Here is a 17,477-nt window from a genome sequence, read left to right as displayed (position 1 = left end):
TTTCCTTTTTTAAAAAAAGGCTTTTGCTAGTCTTGCATTTTGAAAGAGGGACAACAATTTGACAGTGTATTTGCATGGTATTAATATACTGTTCAGTCTAATTTAAATGAGCAATCAGGTATGTTTTAGCAATGAGTCTATCATAAGATGCATCATTGAATGAGAGAGATAATTCATGTTAATAGAGAAAAAAATGTAAAATAGCATGTAATGATAGTACCTTAGCAAAAAAAGAAGAAGAAAAGGAAAGGAAAAAAGAACTATAGATAAAAATAAAGATTGTGTAACTCCATAACGTGATTATCTGCTATGTATTGTTTCAACAGTAGGTCTGGTTATTAGAAGTGAATTTTGTCACTTTACATATTCTTTCATATTACTTGCTATAATTTACTCCCTTTTGGATGTATTATACATTTGCTCACCAAGATTAGTGTTGACTTTGTCTCTGCCTGTTTTTCTCTTTTCACCCTCTCACTGACCCCTCCCGCCACCACTCCGTTTCTAATAAGTAATTCATTTGCACCATTCTAATACAAGATACAAATAAATACCTGTATACAAGGTCTCCACTGAATTCCCAGTCTCAAGGCAACATTTACATTTAATAATCTTGAGTCAGAAGATTAATGTTCTTTCCCTTGTCTTTACCAAGGACCTCTTCACATAATTTTGGCTTTCCTCTGCAAATCTTTAAGGCAAAGTAGAATCAACATTTAAAATACTGACAACAAAATTAAATAATGGGGGGGGGGGAAACAAGGGAACTCCACCCATCTTTAGAAAAAACATTTCACATTTTCAAAAGCCTTTCAGCCAAGAGACAGTTTCAAAGACCATTTTTTTCTAGCCATTAGATTACAATTTAATCAACAGAATTTTGGGTCTGCTTCGATAGGTTGCACCAGGATGTAAAAAACTTCCTTCATCTTTGTTCACTTCTTTCTCAAATCGTGCAAAGAAGTTTCATAGGTTGCATGAAGTATAAAGTGGTGCCTTGGCACTCAACTGCTTTGAAACTCATTGGATTTGGTGCTCAGCACATTTTGATGTGAAAATTTTGTTGTGGGACTCACAGTTTGTTGGTGACTTTGTTGGTGTCTGCTCTATGACTCAATACATTATTCCTTATGGGGAAAATATGTTTGGTACTTATAACTTTTGGTATTCAATGCACCTCCTGGAACTAATTAACAACAAGTACTGAGGTAGCACTGAGGCAGTAATTTTGACTGTCGTAAGGAAGAGTCTTTACAAGATGAGAGGCTTAGCTTTGGATTTTTGTCCTGAACTACATGTGAACTGAAGAATAAACTTTATTGTACAAGCCTGTATTAATGCAAAACTTTTCATAATGTTATTCACGTTATAATATAATACAAATATAAATCTGTAAATGTACAATAAACTTTCTTCATCACATTCATTCTCAGTGACTTTCTTGAAAGAGCAAAATTTCTGTCTGAATATCACCTGCTCAAGATAAAAGCAAATTGTTCTTCTCAAATTCTCATTATTGCCATATTTCCCCTTTCAGAAGGAATTCTGTGAAACAACCTTCCCGTCTAAAATATTGTAACTTTTTAATCAACTCCTGCTGAATTCCCTTTCTATGCAGGACTCATAATGGCGTACTTCCAATCACCCTGTGTAGATGCAGATTATAGCAGTTCTATTCTTTGATATATCCCTAACTTTTCTAAAAAAATCTCCTTCCATTTTTCCTCTCCTTTAGTTTCCTTCTGACACATTACCATTTTTTTTTTAGTTTCAGTCATTGCACTGGAGGTTTCTGTTTGCTGTGGTGTTATATATTATTTAAATAATACTTTTTGTGCATTTTCTGTCAGCATTTTATAATGTTAACACTTGCTGTTGTTGACTACATACTTTGAATTGTCATTATTTTTGAATAATTGATTTATGTGCATTTTTTCACTCATAGCCTCTTTCATTTTATCATTCTACAAAGCATATTTTCATATTTCTGCACCTTTTCAGAAATGTTAATTTTAGCCAATCTTGTCCCTGCTTCTTGAATTATTACCAATCAAGTATATGTAATTATCACTAACCACTGACTCCCTATTTTCATAAACTTCTACAACAGTCTACATCAAATCAATGTATAATCTGACATAGCTTTTAGGCCTTTATTCTTAGTAAACTAAACCTTTGCTTCCTCACGTTCATTCATCACTTCTATTCCACAAAATCAGACTGACTTATTCACATCTATTGCATTCTTCCCCTTTCTCTTAAATTTATAAGATGTGGGTGCATGACTTTATGTTTGTGTCCGTGGGTATTTGTGTTTGTGCAATCATTAAGTTGTGCTCTTTAACTATTTGTTTTTATATTCCACATTTGAATCTTCTATAAGCCATGGTCATCATCATGCAATCAGTACTTTCACTTAGTTTTTTAATAATATAAAGGCAGCATAGACAATGTTTGTAACTGAAATCACATTCATATAGAGTTTATTTGCTGCTTAACAATATCAAATAGTTTGGACATAGTGCATCACCTAGGAAATGTTTGGTACATTGTTGCTGTTTAAATATTATTGCTTTTTGTATTAGTGAAAAATGGTTTGACAATTAAATAAACATTTGCCTTAAATGTATTACTAATTATTAAATCATCACTAATTATTATCCTAGCTTGTTTAAAACCTCAAATTGCTCTGTTTATCTCAGGAGAGTCAAATAATAATGACACATTAAAGATGATCTCACATGTGACAAAGAATCATAACACCGTAGTGTGGTATTTGTCACATGAAGGGTGTACTTGCAAGGAATTATTAAGAGCTTGATAGGTTTAATTTAAAATAGCGAAGCTATCCAAATATGTCCTAACATATCTTTATCAAACACATAGTGAGTGGCTTTGGATTGAAAGTAGCTGATAATTCTTTTTCCAAGTCTTGTTATACTGTATGTTGATGTTATATATGCTGATGGCAGCAAGACCACTCTATGCAGAGAAATGGAAGGTCACCTTGATCCCCACAATGGATGAATGGCTGCAAAAACAGATGGAGTTAGCAGAGATGGCTAAATTGACTGTTTTGATTAAAGAAAAAAAACACAAATACCTTTATTTCTATTTGGAAACCACTTCTGGACTTTGTACTTGAGGTGGAAAAAAAATAAAACTTTGATTTTTTGATTTTGGGTTTTACTGATTAGATAGATTGGTTGTTATAGAAATGGCTAGTTTCTATTATTATGAAAAATTTTAAAGTTGTGGGTAGATGTTAATGCATCATTTTACTGCACCAAAGGAGTCGGAAGTCAATGCCTTTTCTTTTTCTTTTTCCCTTGCTTTCCCCCACTATCTATTTCCCTTTATTTTTCTCTAATTTTGCTCTTAATTATTGAAGTATTATTTTTTTTAATTTTTTATTGAAAATTATTAAAATTTACAGAAAAAAATATAGCAATATGGATAGCATTGCAGAGAGTGATATAATACCTATAGCGTTTTAAAGCATCAATTTTCACCTAGAGATAGTACAAACCTTCATTAAACCAAATCATCAAAAAAAGAAAAGATTATCCAGAAGAAAGAATTCTCAACTGCCATGCAATGCTCCTATAAATATTTACCCACATTCACACTAAGATTAATATTTTACATTCTTCTTAAGATTTCTTTTTTTGCAGCCAAGCATACCACCTGTCCCAACTCCTATATAACCCCGATTCTTGTCTATCTCGCAAAAGTCCGGTAAGCTTGTCTGCTTCTGCACAGTCCATGATCTTTGCGGTTAACGTAGCCTCCAATAGAATATTTTTGGATTTCCATTCTTGCGCAAACGAGATCTTGGCTGCAATGATGATGTGGAGAGCGAGATACCAATTAGATCTGTTTAAGTTCTCTGGTTTCATACCTAGTAAAAACATTTCCGGGTTCAATTCTATCCTACATCCTATGATTTCTAAAATCCATTTTTGAATTCTAGCCCAATATTCTTTTGCTCGGGGACAGGTCCACCTGCTATGAAAATAAGTTCCCATACCGGCATTGCATTTCCAACAAACCGGAGAGGTTCCCGGGAACATCTTCAATAATCTAGCCGGAGGCAGGTGCCATCTATACAACATTTTGTATATACAGTATTTTCCTTATAGGAAACTGACATTGTTAGTTGTAAGGTTTTCCCCCAAATTCCTTCCCATTTTTCAAGTTCAATCGAATATCCCAAATTTCTCCCCCAGGCAATCATTGAGTCCTTGATAACTTCCACTCCAATCCAATCCATTAAGAGGAATTGATACAGTTTGGATAATACCTTCTCATCCTTCCCCAACAAGATCTTATCAAGTTCTTGTAGGGAATTATAAATTCCTCCCTTATTTTTGTCCTGAGCTGTCCTGGATTGGATCTGATTGTATATCCACCAATCTAACTCATAGCCTAATTCCACCAGCGTATTTCGAGATTTTATTTTGCCTAAAGGATCCAACAGAACTTGGTAAATTAATGGTTTATTTCTGTTATAAAGGGTCGGGTGTATCATCGCCTCTAGAGGGGAAAGCCAAATTATTGAAGTATTATTTGAGAACATAGAAGCAAATTAGAAATGATAGGAAGAAATCAAAAAGCCCTACTAAGCAGGTATATACAAAAGTATGAAGGCTATTGCTTAATGCATTGTAAGCCGCCCTGAGTCTCTGGAGAAGGGCGGCATATAAATTGAACTAATAAATAAATAAATAAATAAATAAATAAATAAATAAATAAATAAATAAATAAATAAATAAATAAAAAAAATATTTTTCTTCTTCTCATCTAAAATAAGGATGGGGGGGTTTACTCCTGGAATCTCAACAATAAAGTAAATTATATTTACTCTCTTCTTATCCCTACCTTAAAATTTATTTAACAGTTTGATAATAAACAAGATTTTTCTTTTTTTAAAAAAAGATCTGTGTTCATTGGTGGTATTATTCCCCAAGGGCAGAGATTAACAGAATGTTCTTTCATTACTTCTAGCTTGGACATTGGGACTAAAAACAATCTCCTGTGTATAGTGATTGCAAACACAATCCATATATCAAGCCATGTTTATTTTTGGATGGACTAATGAGTGATAATGAGAAACACTAAAGTACTTGACTTTGAAAATCATGAACTAAAGTAAATCATAGTAACTATATCAAAAACAACATGGAAAACATAGATGATTTACCTTAATCAAGTCAATCTTATGCTTCTGGGAAGTTTACAAGCAAGCCAGAGTTAACTTTTTACTGTGTCTATCTGCAATCCGCAATACAATTTATTCAGAAAGTTAATAAACGTGAAGGCTTCTTTTGCTGTGTTGGAGTGTTTATGGAAAGTGTCAGAAAAATTCACTTCAGGTCTTCAACTAAAATTGTCATGACTAGTCCATGGGTATCCTATACTAAATCCAACAGTGAAAAAGATGAAATATGTGATGTGATACCACAGTGTTACTGAAGCGATTTGTGCTTACAAGTAAGTAAGGGATTTTCAGAGCCATGATGGCGCAGTGGTTAGAATGAAGTACTGCAGGCTACTTCTGCTGACTGCAGGCTGCCAGCAGTTTGGCAGTTCAAATCTTACTGACTCTAGGTTGACTCAGCCTTCCATTCTTCCAAGGTCGGTAAAATGAGGAAGATTGTTGGGGCAATATGCTGACTCTGTAAACCACTTAGAGAGGGCTGTAAAGCACTGTGAAGTCGTATATAAGTGCTATTGCTATTGCTAGTATGACATTACAACCCATATTTTGACATTTGTCACTGTATATCTCTTCCATGGACATCTATGGAGATATAATGGAAAGTCTATAATAGCATCTAAAAAGCTACAGGTTTTTGTTAATTGACAAGGAACTGTGGAGCCATATTTAAGATTCTGTCACTTGGCAGAGTGTGTGGGATTTCTGACAACTAAACATTTGTCACATCAACTGCTTTCCCTAACTAAAAAAAAAATGATATAGAGAGTCACAGGAACACCAAAGGTCTGTTTTAAAAATGATAGAATCTGGAGTCAAGAATCAAGCTGAATCCTACATTAGTTATTTTAGAAAATAACTGGTTTTATCAGATGACAATAAAAAAGGAATCAATAACGAATATTTGTAGCTCAGGGCTGAAATGAGGAGTCCTTGGTGTTCTTTGAGCTTGGCTGTTTTCTTGCAGACATTTCATTACCCAAAATAATGAAATGTCTACAAGAAAACAGCCAAACTCAGAGAATACCAAGGATTCCTAAAAAGAAAAAGAAAAGAATTTGGGGTTAGAAGCTACTTAGAGCTCTGTATTCATTGCTAACAATGTAGTTATCTTTTTCTTCTAGGTATGGAAATAATTTAATTTAAAAAAATAATATCTGGCACTTTTTTCATAATTAAGGAATGGAAGTTTATACTGTATGAAGCAATAGAGTTTTTGTGATCACTAAAATTTTGAAATCAAGCCAAAGCCATTTGGTAATGAAAGGAGTCATTATAAAGAGCGTTATTCTGCATGTCGAGAAGAATGGGTAAAACAGTAAGGAAAGACTATAGAGACATGCATATGTGTACAGACAGTAGAGATCACCTTGATTAGATTTGCATTTCTAACAGCATGTACTCTTATTCCCTCTTCTTTGTCAGTCTGGAATCCATTATTAATTATTTGATGGATGATTAACTTTTTGAAGGAGAGGCTGAGGAGTGATTCAGTGTTCTGGGAACAATCTGCCAGAAATTATTGAAAACATGACATTTTAGGTGGGCTTCTGATTTGTATGCAATGTAATGTGAACATTTTGATTGGTGTACACAACATTACTCACAGTTCTTATTCAGCTGCTTAGAAAAATTTGGCTAATTAATGGATTATAAGAAATCCATTGTTTTTATGATGATATTAGCAACCTTTGTATAGTATCTGATTTCAGACTAACCTGGGTTAGGCGAAAGTTCATAAAAAGAGACAACAAATAAAGATAGTCCTCAACTTATAAATTTTCATTTAGCAACCATTCAAAATTGCAAAAGCATTGAAAAAAGTGACTTATGGTCAGTAGTCCTTTCACTTATGAATGTTGCAGTATCCCCAAGGTCACATAATCAAAATTTGGATGCTCGGCAACCAGCATGTATTTACAATGCAGCATCCCGATGTCATGTGATATGCATTTGCAACCTTCACAGCTGGGTTCCGACAAGCACAGTCAATGAAGGAATCTCTTTACAACTGCAGTGATTCATTTAACAATCATGGCAAAAAAGATCATAAAATCAGGTACAACTCACTTAGCAACCATCTTGTTTAGCAAAGGAAATTTGGTTTGCAATTATGGTCATAAGTGGAGGAGTACCTGTAGCTCGAGAAGCAAATAATTCAAATGATGGGATAGATTCTATTAGGAAACTGCTGAATTCTACTGCAGTCTTTCATTATGCTTCTGAGTCAGGACATCTGATTGATTTAGGATTATTTCAGCAGTATTTAGAAGACTATTGGGTTTTTATCTTCAATCTAAAATACATGTCATTCTTTTTATATGTTTACATTGAAAACATTATATAGGCTGCAGAACTAGAAGAGCTAAAAACTGAAGCCAAAATTGGTGAAAGAAATACCAATAAACTTAGATATGCAGACAATACTTCTTTGATTTTAGAAACCGAAGACCACTACAAATGTTTAAAATTTTCTAGGTTCAAGAATTGAGTCTAGAAACTGGATGTGGAAAAGAAATTAAGGTAATAACAAGAGGAAAAAGACATTGAGAGGTCTAAACAAACATCAGGACAGACTAAAATATCTCAATCAATGAAAAAGCTAAAATGGTTAAGTTAATAATATTAAGTTATGATGTCTAGATTGGAAGGTCGCACTTAACATAAAACCTAGAGTAAGATGATTAACTCTTGTCCAAGGAGGTTTACATTCATTGGACAGTCAACAGAACCATCTGTTCAATGCTAAAGGAAATCAAGACAGAGCACTTAGTAGAAACAAGGATCATGAAACAAAAATTCTCATACTTTGGGGATACAAAGAGGGCTAATGCATCTATGGAGAATGTGATGATGCTGGGAAAGGCAGATAGAATACAAAGAGGCAAACAGCCATGAGGTGGATAAATGGACCTCACAGAAATACACCTGCAAGTATTGCATTATGTGTCAAGAGGGAAAATGGCTTAGAGAACTTTTAACCACAACAGTTTCATGTTTTGTCCAAAAAGCTCATTGTTGTGTTTTATCTTGTTTATTCAGAAAATAAATTGACTGAAAGTAGCCTTTCTCCATGAATTTCCTGGTTGAAAGGGTATTTGAATTAAACTTCCTCCATAGATGGCCAGGGGGAAAAGAAGGTTATTTTGTATTTTTAATAGTGAAGGAGAATAATAAATTTTCACTTGTAGAATTACCCGGCTGACATATGTTGTAATTCTGTATGTGCCACCAAGAAAAGGCAGAATTCCTTATTCTTTTCCAAGACCGATCCTAACTTTGTTTCCAAATCCAATCCTCAAAGGATTAAAATGAAGCCATACATTTCTTATATGAATTTTGGTTATTTGAATTCCTTTGTGTAATATGACTTCCTCAGTACCTAAAAAAATTATTTCCCTCCTTCTTTAATGAATGTAACACTGACACCATATCTTGTTCTTATCCAGTCCAACTTGATTCTATGATCATCCAATCCTAGATTAATAGCAAGGTTATAGTTAATCAGCCTCTAGTCCAAGGTAAACAAGTTACCATCAAGCATAGCCATTTTTACAACTGTTCTGTTTTAATGTTTAATTTTTTGCAGATATTCTTTTGAAAACAGAAGAGCCTTCATTGACTTACATAGAGTGCAAGAACCACTGCACCGCAAGGGCCACTTTTCCTACATTTACTTCACTTCAGTAAAGCAACATAACAAATGAAAAATTTTGACTGCCCAATACTGCAAATGCCAGTAGGATATTAGCAGTAAGGAGGATTATTGGGGAATTTTATCTGGTCATGGTTTTCTGGGCTACTGTCATAGAAATTATGGATTAATTTTAAGCATAGCTTCTGCAAATTCTCTTTGGAATCTGTTCATGACTCTTGTGCAATGGTTTGGAAGCAGCAGAAGCAATGTTATAATTGTGATGTCACATAATAGTTTAAAATAACACCTTCATTATAATTCTGCAGAGGTCAAGGTGTTTTAAGGTGAGAGGCTCCTAGCACTGTGATGCCATTTTTCTTCCTTATCAAATTCTTTTCTAGTAAGAGAAAAAGCAAAATGGTAAAAAAAAAAAATGCAGGTGGTTACAGCAGAAACATATTGGCAAAAATATTGGGCAGTAAGGTTGTTTAATAAAATCTTTGTTTGCACAGATTCACAGTTTAGTCCCTCTGGCAGAGTTAAAATATGGGAAGAGTCACATTACAGCCAAATCTTAAATCATATTAAATATATTAACTTGGAAATAATTCCAATTCTTTTGGGAACTTTCTCTTTGGAAATTGCAGGCTCTGATCAGAAAGGTGTTAGTTCAGTTGAACGAGATCCTATCAATACAGTATTGCTTAAACTCGTGATGGTGAACCTATGGCACGGGTGCCACAGGTGGCATGCAGAGCCATATCTGTGAGCACACGAGCATTGCCCTAGCTCAGCTCCAGCATGCATGCGTGCGCTAGCCAGCTGATTTTCGGGCCTTCCGGGCCCACTGGAAGTCAGGAAACCTCTGGAGCCTGGGGAGGGTGAAAAATGGGCCTACCAGGCCCACCAGTAACCTTTTTGCTGTCATGTGCCAAAAGCAGGGGGGACCGTGGGGGGTTCACACGTTCATGCGCAGGGGGGCAGGGCATGGGGAGGAATTGAATTATGGGTGTGGGCACGTGCGTGTGCGACCCCCACACTCCCCCTTTTAAAGTTTAGCCAACACTGGCTTAAACTGTTCCTTTCATTCAGTGGTGAAATGTAAAATTTGTTACTACCGGTTCTGTGGGCATGGCTTGGTGGTGGTGGGTAATGTGACTGGGCATTGCCAACTTTTTTTTTTTACTTTTAAAAGCATTTTTTCTACAACCTTAAGAGGTTGCAGAAAAAAATGCTTTTAAAAGCCTCTGACGATCAGGCAACTCAGCTGGAATTGTCAGAGGTTTTTTAAGGCATTTTTTTCTACAGCCTCTTTGGCTGAAGAGCTTGCAGGAAAAAAAAACTTTTAAAAGCCTCTGACGATACCAGCTGAGCCGTGCAATCAGAGGCTTTTTTTTTACTTTTAAAAGCATTTTTTTGGCTGAAGAGGTTGTAGAAAAATGCTTTTAAAAGTAAAAAAAAGCCTCTGATGATTGCGCGGCTCATCTGGGCATGGGGAGGGCAGGGATTTTTGCTACCGGTTCTCTGAACCACCCGCCACCATCGCTACCGGATCAGGCGATCCGGTCCAAACTGGAGCATTTCACTCCTGCTTTCATTACTTAAAAATGTTTTCCATGCTGATTCCTATTACTTGTTTGTAAGAAAAGAAATGTCACATTTGAGTGATGCTGATGTACTTATTCTGATTAATTCTAAATAGGTTCCTTATTTTCTACACTTTCCAAACTGCTCTTCCTGGGCTGTTGTCCCATATTCTCTGTCCATATTACCCATGATACTTTCTTGCCATCTCTCAGATATATCTGCCTCATTGCATTCCCAATATAATATGATAGTAGATGGTTGGTTTTACTTCTCATTTCTTGAATTCCACCCTGGATTGATTTCTGAATAAAAAAACAAGGCTTATGACCAGAAGGTGAATCCAAAAACTAGTTTGGCGAAATGAAAAAAAAATGGTCAGAGTCATAGTTGTGAATGATTTCATTAATATAGTATAATATCTAGCTTGCTTCCTCAGAAAAAAAAAATTATAGATTTACTTATTTCTCAAATAATGTACTTATGATATTATGACTAAAATCTGGGAAAGAAATAAGGTTGGTGTAAATTTTCAGGAAAAAATACCATTTATTTTTTGTGGCCACTTACATTTATTCTTCCTTTTGGCTGTTCCTGATATATATGAAATAAACCATTATATTGTTAATCGTGATTTGTTGAATGTGCCACTTTTGGCTAAGAAAAACAATGGTTCATAATTGCTAGGTTCTCATAACATGCTAAGACAATGCCCCTCCAAATCCATCATTACTTCCCATCATGTGTGAATTTAGCTAATGAAGTTTAGTTTCAGGATTCATCAGAATGTTGTAGAGCACGGGTATCAAACTCGCGGTGTCATGTTGCTGTCACATGATGCTTTGTGACATTTTCCCCCTTCGCGGAGCTGGGGTGGGTGTGGCCTGCATGTGACGCATCTGGCCCGTGGGCCACCAGTTTGACACCCCTGTTGTAGAGTCATGTAAATCTCTTTTTCTGGATTCCATATTAAGCAAAATGATATTGCCTATTTAGTTTGGGGAACTCATTCCAATAGACCAGTTTTCCAATCTATGGCCTTTGTGTTCATAGGATTGACAATGACCTTTCTCATTCTTCATGTTTAAGCCTGCTTAGTTTTAACATGTTAAGTTTTATCATGTTAAGCTACAGTTGGTTTACACAAGTCACTCCATGATTTACATACCTTAGCTGTTATAGCCTAATCTCATATATTCGGCTAAACCAAAATCAAAACATATTATGACTTACTGTTGATATATAAAACCAACCATTTGAAAGTTCAGTCTCCATCTATGTTGAATAACAGCTTTTTCAAGAGAGAAAAAATACACCCTCTGTATTCATATGAACTTAGACATATTCTTGATAATATTCTTAGTTATTTGCTATAAGTATTGTGAGACTAATATCTACAGTACGCCAGGGGTGTACAACTGTGGCCCTTTTACAACCTGGCCAAGCTGTCTCAGGAATTCTGGGAGTTGAAGTCCACAGATTGTAAAAGGACCACAGTTGCCCACCCCTGATCTAGGCCATACTTTCAAAATGCTTATCTCAACTGGACTTATATAAATTGCCTACCATCCAATAATGAAGGCTACCTCAATTTTAAAATCTAGTTTATTAAAAAAAATGTAATTGATTTTATAAAAATTATTGAATCTGGCAGGTTGCTTCTGGATGCTGTCATCTTCTGTACTATCAGGGGAACAATGTGTATGCCTAAAATGCAAGAATTAATTACCATAGGGAGATATGGCAGCATTTCATTAACAAGTGATAGGAAGCTTAAAGGTGCACATCAAATGATACTGAGTTAAATTAAGAGTATATAGAAATATGACTAAGCATATGTTAAGGTTGTATTATATATGTCTTCTAGAATGTTGTCAATCTAGCCAGAAATGAGAGAGTTCATTCCTAGAGGCATCGATGCTGCTTATTAGGAGCCAAAATTGTGCAAACAGTTGTGATATATGACTGGGAACATGTTTTCATTTGAAATTGCACAGGGACTGCAGTATCCACAGTGTGACATAATTAGGAAGTGCGCTTCCTAATCTAGGAATGTTATATAAAAGAATAAATTCTCTAGAGGAAGTATCGTTCATTTAGCCTTTTGGCAGCAGCCCCTCTGATTCCTGGCACCATGTTTGGCCACACTTTCATAATGTTTATATTTTAGCAACAACACACTATTTAAAAGTACCTTATTGATGAGGAGCAGGATCTCAACAAAATTGTTAAAATGCAGTTGCAAAGCTTAGATGCTTTCTAAAGCCAATTATTTTGGAAATGGTCCCAAAATAAATGATTTGGAGAGGATCTTAAAGTTTAATACGTCTAATGCAATATTTCCAGTGGTCATGCTGAATGAAAATATTTTCCATTCTAATTTGTTGGGAGATTGGAAAGACTGGTTGAGGTTTTCTGTGTAAAAAATGAATGCCCCTCCATAAAAAAGTGTCACCTTTGTCAGTATTTACCACATACACCTTTCTAGATTTTAATTTTAAAGAAACTGGAAACTCTAATACTCTAGTTCTAAGTTGCTTAACCTCCACACTGGCATTACAAGCAAGATCAGGATTGCATGTATCAGTAGTGATCCTTGCCCACAAAATGCAGTAAAATGCCTATAAAAATTCCATTAAAACAGAAAGATTTACTTAGGACCAGATTCGTTTATGATTGCTTGCTAAGACAATGGCCTAGTGCTGTGATGGCGAACCTATCGTCATAATGGTGGGCATGCGAGCTCAGTTCCGGTGTGCATGCGCGTGCCGGCTAGGTGATTTTTGGGCCTTCTGGGCCCACCGGAAGTAGGGAAACAGGCTGATTCCTGCCTCCAGAGGGCCTGGGAGGGTGGGGAAGGCCTGTTTTTCGCTCCTCCCCAGGCTCCAGAGCCTTTCTAGGAGGCTGGGGAGGGCGAAAACGGCCTCCCCCCCCTGAGGCCCTCTGGAAGCCGGAAACAGCCTGTTTCCCAACTTCTGGCCCTGGGGGGGCGATGGGGAAGGCTGTTTTCCCCCTAGGCTCTGGAGTATGGGGAGTATGGGGAGAGGCTCTGGAGTATGGGGAGAACAAAAAATGGGCCTTCTGGTCCCACCAGAAGTTGGGAAATGGGCTGTTTCCGGCCTCCAGAGGGCCTCTGGGGGTTGGGGAAGGCCATTTTTTCCCTCCCCAGGCTCCTAGAGAGGCTCTGGAGCCTCGGGAGAGCAAAAAACAGGCCTACCAGGCCCACCGTGCCATCACATCCCAAAAGCGGGGGGAACGCAGGGGAGTCACACACGCATATGTGAGGGGGCAGGGTGCATAGAATTATGGGTGTGGGCACATGTGCGTGTCACACACACCCCGCACTTTCCCTGATTTTGGCACGCGATGGCAAAAAGGTTAGCCATCACTGGCCTAGTGGATCAGGCAGAGGCATATATTTCTTTAAATATCAATTTGTGTTTAATTTGTCGTCTTCTTTTGAAGAACTTGCAATAAGAGAATTTCTGTTTTCAGTAGGTAGGTCTATATATATATATATTTAAAATAAGATCCATTTACCTGTAGAAGGATACAGGTAAATACACGTAGGCCTTGGATCATGACAATTTGTTTATTGATCATTCAAAGTTACAGTGATGCTGAATGAACGTTACTTATGATGGGTCCTCATAATTTTGGCCATTGTGGTATTCCCACAATCATGTGATCATGATCCAAGACCTGGATGCCTAGCTCACATTTAACACATTTACCACAAGCTGCAATCACATGATCACAATTTCCGACATTCTCTTTTGGCTTCCCACAAGCAAAGTCAATGGGAAAGCTGGTAGGAAATAGGAAGTCATGGTGATGTGGAGCCGTTGCTTAATCATCCACATAATCCTCACTTATTGGCAGCAATAATTACCATTGCTAATTAACACCGTCGCATGACATTACATTTTATGACCGCATCATGTAATGACAGCAACCAATATCAGCAACCATTGTAACTAAAGGACTACCTTTAATGATACAAGCATATGTGAAATATAGAGAGGCAGTTTGGTGTAGTAGTTAAGGCTTTAGGCTACAAACTAGGAGTCTGTGAATTCTAGTCCTATCTTAGGCACAAAGTCAGTCATTCTCCCTCAGGTATTCAAGGATTCATTTGTTTGTATTCTTGGCTGTCCATTGTATTCTCAGAAGTCATCTCAAACATCCAGTGTCAAAAGCATAAATATTTTTTCTCTCCTGGTTCTTCAGTCCAACTTTTGCTTCCAAAAAAGTTCCCCACAGGAACACCGTTTCTTTCACATTTCTGATTTTTTAGGTAGAGATACATCACATAATTGGTATGTTTTTTCCCATGGCCTTCATGGCTGATCTACTACATCCTAGGTTGTATATTATTTCTTGACTGCATCATCCTTTACTGTTGAGAGTTGATTCTATCTCTCACTTCGATAGCTCCCTTGTCACTTCTAAGGCTCATTGTGCTACCCATTGTCATTAGTTTGGTCTTCTTTATATTTAATTTTAGTCTCATATTTTCACTTTGTTCCTTGACTGTTAATATTAGAGCTTGCAGATTCTTTGCATTTTTGTGTCATCAAGTTATTGATGTTTTGTCTTGAAATATTAAAACCAGGTCATCTTCCTCTAATACAGTCTCCAATTTCAACATATAGGCTGAATAACAAAGAAGAGAGTACACAGTCTTGTCTCACTGCTTTGCCTACCTGGAGCTAATCTATTTCACCACGTTCTATTTATATTGTGACTTCCTGACCTGTATATAGATTTCACATGAGATGTACTTTTTTTCTTCTCACATTCCACAGCTTGATATGATCAACGTTAAAGGCCTTTCTATAAAATGCTTCGATGCTTTTCTAGTCCCACTCTTGCTACGGTTAATTGTACTTTTGTACTCATTAATGGATAGGTGGTCGAAGTTTATAATTAGAAAAGTTACCTCAGTTGTGGAAAGTACTGTAAAAATACCATTTACAAAGGTCTAAGAATGAGAGCAAAAAAGCAACTTTTACTCAACTTTTTGGGGAAAAAAATAAAACCATTTATTAATAACAGTTGTTGCTTGTTTTTATTTTTGCCAAATCAGATAAGAAAAAGCTATAAAAGTAACATTGTACACATCTGCAGAAAATTATAAGTAACCTTAATAAGTTTAAACTATTTTATCTTGGGACAAATATTTATGAATTGGGAAAGTCTAAATGTTTGGACCAAAGGGTACTAGAACAAAAGAACACATGAGCATTTAATGCAAGAAAATCATTCTTATGACTTTACACTAGGGATTAATTTATCTCCCCTCCGATATAATTCCTTTTTTGTGTTTGGGTAGGGGTGGTCTTTGTGCAATCAAGGTGAGTGTTATACATATGTTTATTAGCTAGCTGGAAGGAACAGTAGCAAAAATGTGAGAAGTGGTAAGAACACTCATGGCACAAGTATGATACTGTAAGACTTGAGGTCAAAAATATAAAATACTGATTGTGTGAAATGTCTACAATAAGGAAAAAAAGCATGCTCTTAAAATGAAACAAAATATGCCCAAGCATATTGACATGCACAAGTGGGTATCTGACATGTTTCGCTTATTTTTTTTCCCCAACGGAAAGATGTGATTGTGGAAGAGTTCTATTCTTAAAGCATGAAGAATGGAAAATCCAGCTGGCATGGTAGCAGATGCTTGATGTTGTCTTTACTTGCTTCCCTTTATCCTTTAAAATTATCTAGACGGGATCATTTGTATTAGATAATAATTTAAGAGACACACTTTATTCTATCTAAAACAGATGTATAAGTAGCTAGAAAAAACTATTCTATTTCCATTCCTTTATTTGAATGTTTGCTCAAGTTTTCTTGATCAAAAATAGTAAACCAAATTGTCATTTTTAAAAATCCTTTTCTTGTCATTGAACTCTCTTACAATACAGCTAATCCTCGCCTTACAACAATTCATTTAGTGACAACAGCATTGAAAAAAAGCGACAGGACTTATTTTCACATTTATTACCATTGTAGTGTTCCTGAGGGCATGTGATCAAAATTCGGACACTTGGCAACTGGCTCATATTGATGACAGTTGCAGTATCCTGAGGCCACGTGATCACCTTTTGTGACCTTCTTACAAGCAAAGTCAACGGGGAAGCCAGATTCACTTAACATCTGTGCCACTAACTTAACAACTGCAGTGATTCACTTAACAACTGGGCAAGAAATGTTATAAAATGGGGGGAAAAATCACTTAACAAATGTCTCCCTTAACAACAGAAATTTTGGGCTCAATTGTGGTCGTAAGTTGAGGAATACCTGTATATTTTGGCTTAGTGCCATGAATGAAACCAGATTCTATATGCATGTGTAACTAGTTTCATATTTTATGAGATTGATTGATTTTGCATAACCAATGCAAAAAACCAAAATGGAAATACTTTCAAAAACTTTCATCTTGCAGCCTCTGGGGAAATGGCTGAAGACAGCTCTGCAAAAATTTAAGCTGGTGATCGCAGAGAATGAAGAGCAGTGAGTAGATTGGCTCTTCATTAATTCATCTCCAGATAGGTAAAGGACTTGAAATTGCTCACTAGTGCCCCAGGCAGCTGCCTTCACAAGGAACCACAGGCCAGTGGTTTCCAGTGGGCTTAGAGTTCTGGGAAACTAGAGAATAGCCAGCTTGCTCAAATGATGGTTTTAGAAGGCCAGATCCTGAAGATGAAACTCAAATACTTTGGCCCCCTAATGAGAAGGAATGACTCACTGGACAAGAGCCTAATTCTGGGAAAGATTGAGGGCAAAAGAAGAAAGGGACGACAGAGAATGAGGTGGCTGGATGGAATCCCTGAAGCAGTAGGCTTAACCTTAAATGGACTCCAGAAGATGGTAGAGGACAGGAGGGCCTGGAGGAACGTTGTCCATGGGGTTGCGATGGGTCAGACACGACTTTGCAGCTAACAACAACAAGGGTTTTTCAGCTAGTAGGAATCTTTTGAACTGACATTTCAGTTCAGACGGTGAGTTTTCTACAATCTTTAGTGAAAAATG

General features: G+C 36.4%; 1 protein-coding gene and 1 long non-coding RNA gene across 10 annotated transcripts in view; one reads left to right on the top strand and one right to left on the bottom strand.

Moving 5' to 3' along the window:
* LOC117673501 (uncharacterized) overlaps window positions 1–662 on the bottom strand; it is a 35,551-nt gene extending 34,889 nt beyond the window's left edge. Inside the window, exon 1 of the long non-coding RNA XR_004593497.3 lies at window positions 555–662. This is a non-coding gene — a long non-coding RNA (uncharacterized LOC117673501). The remainder of the gene's footprint in view (window positions 1–554) is intronic.
* Window positions 1–17,477, top strand: part of GRIK1 (glutamate ionotropic receptor kainate type subunit 1) — a 216,541-nt gene that overhangs the window by 103,604 nt on the left and 95,460 nt on the right. The window lies entirely within an intron of this gene.

Source organism: Pantherophis guttatus, chromosome 5, assembly GCF_059756535.1.
Source record: "Pantherophis guttatus breed Tessera chromosome 5, ASM5975653v1, whole genome shotgun sequence".
Classification (NCBI taxonomy): domain Eukaryota; kingdom Metazoa; phylum Chordata; class Lepidosauria; order Squamata; family Colubridae; genus Pantherophis; species Pantherophis guttatus.
The sequence above is the reverse complement of the archived record's forward strand: the minus strand, read 5'-3'. Positions and strand labels throughout refer to the sequence as shown.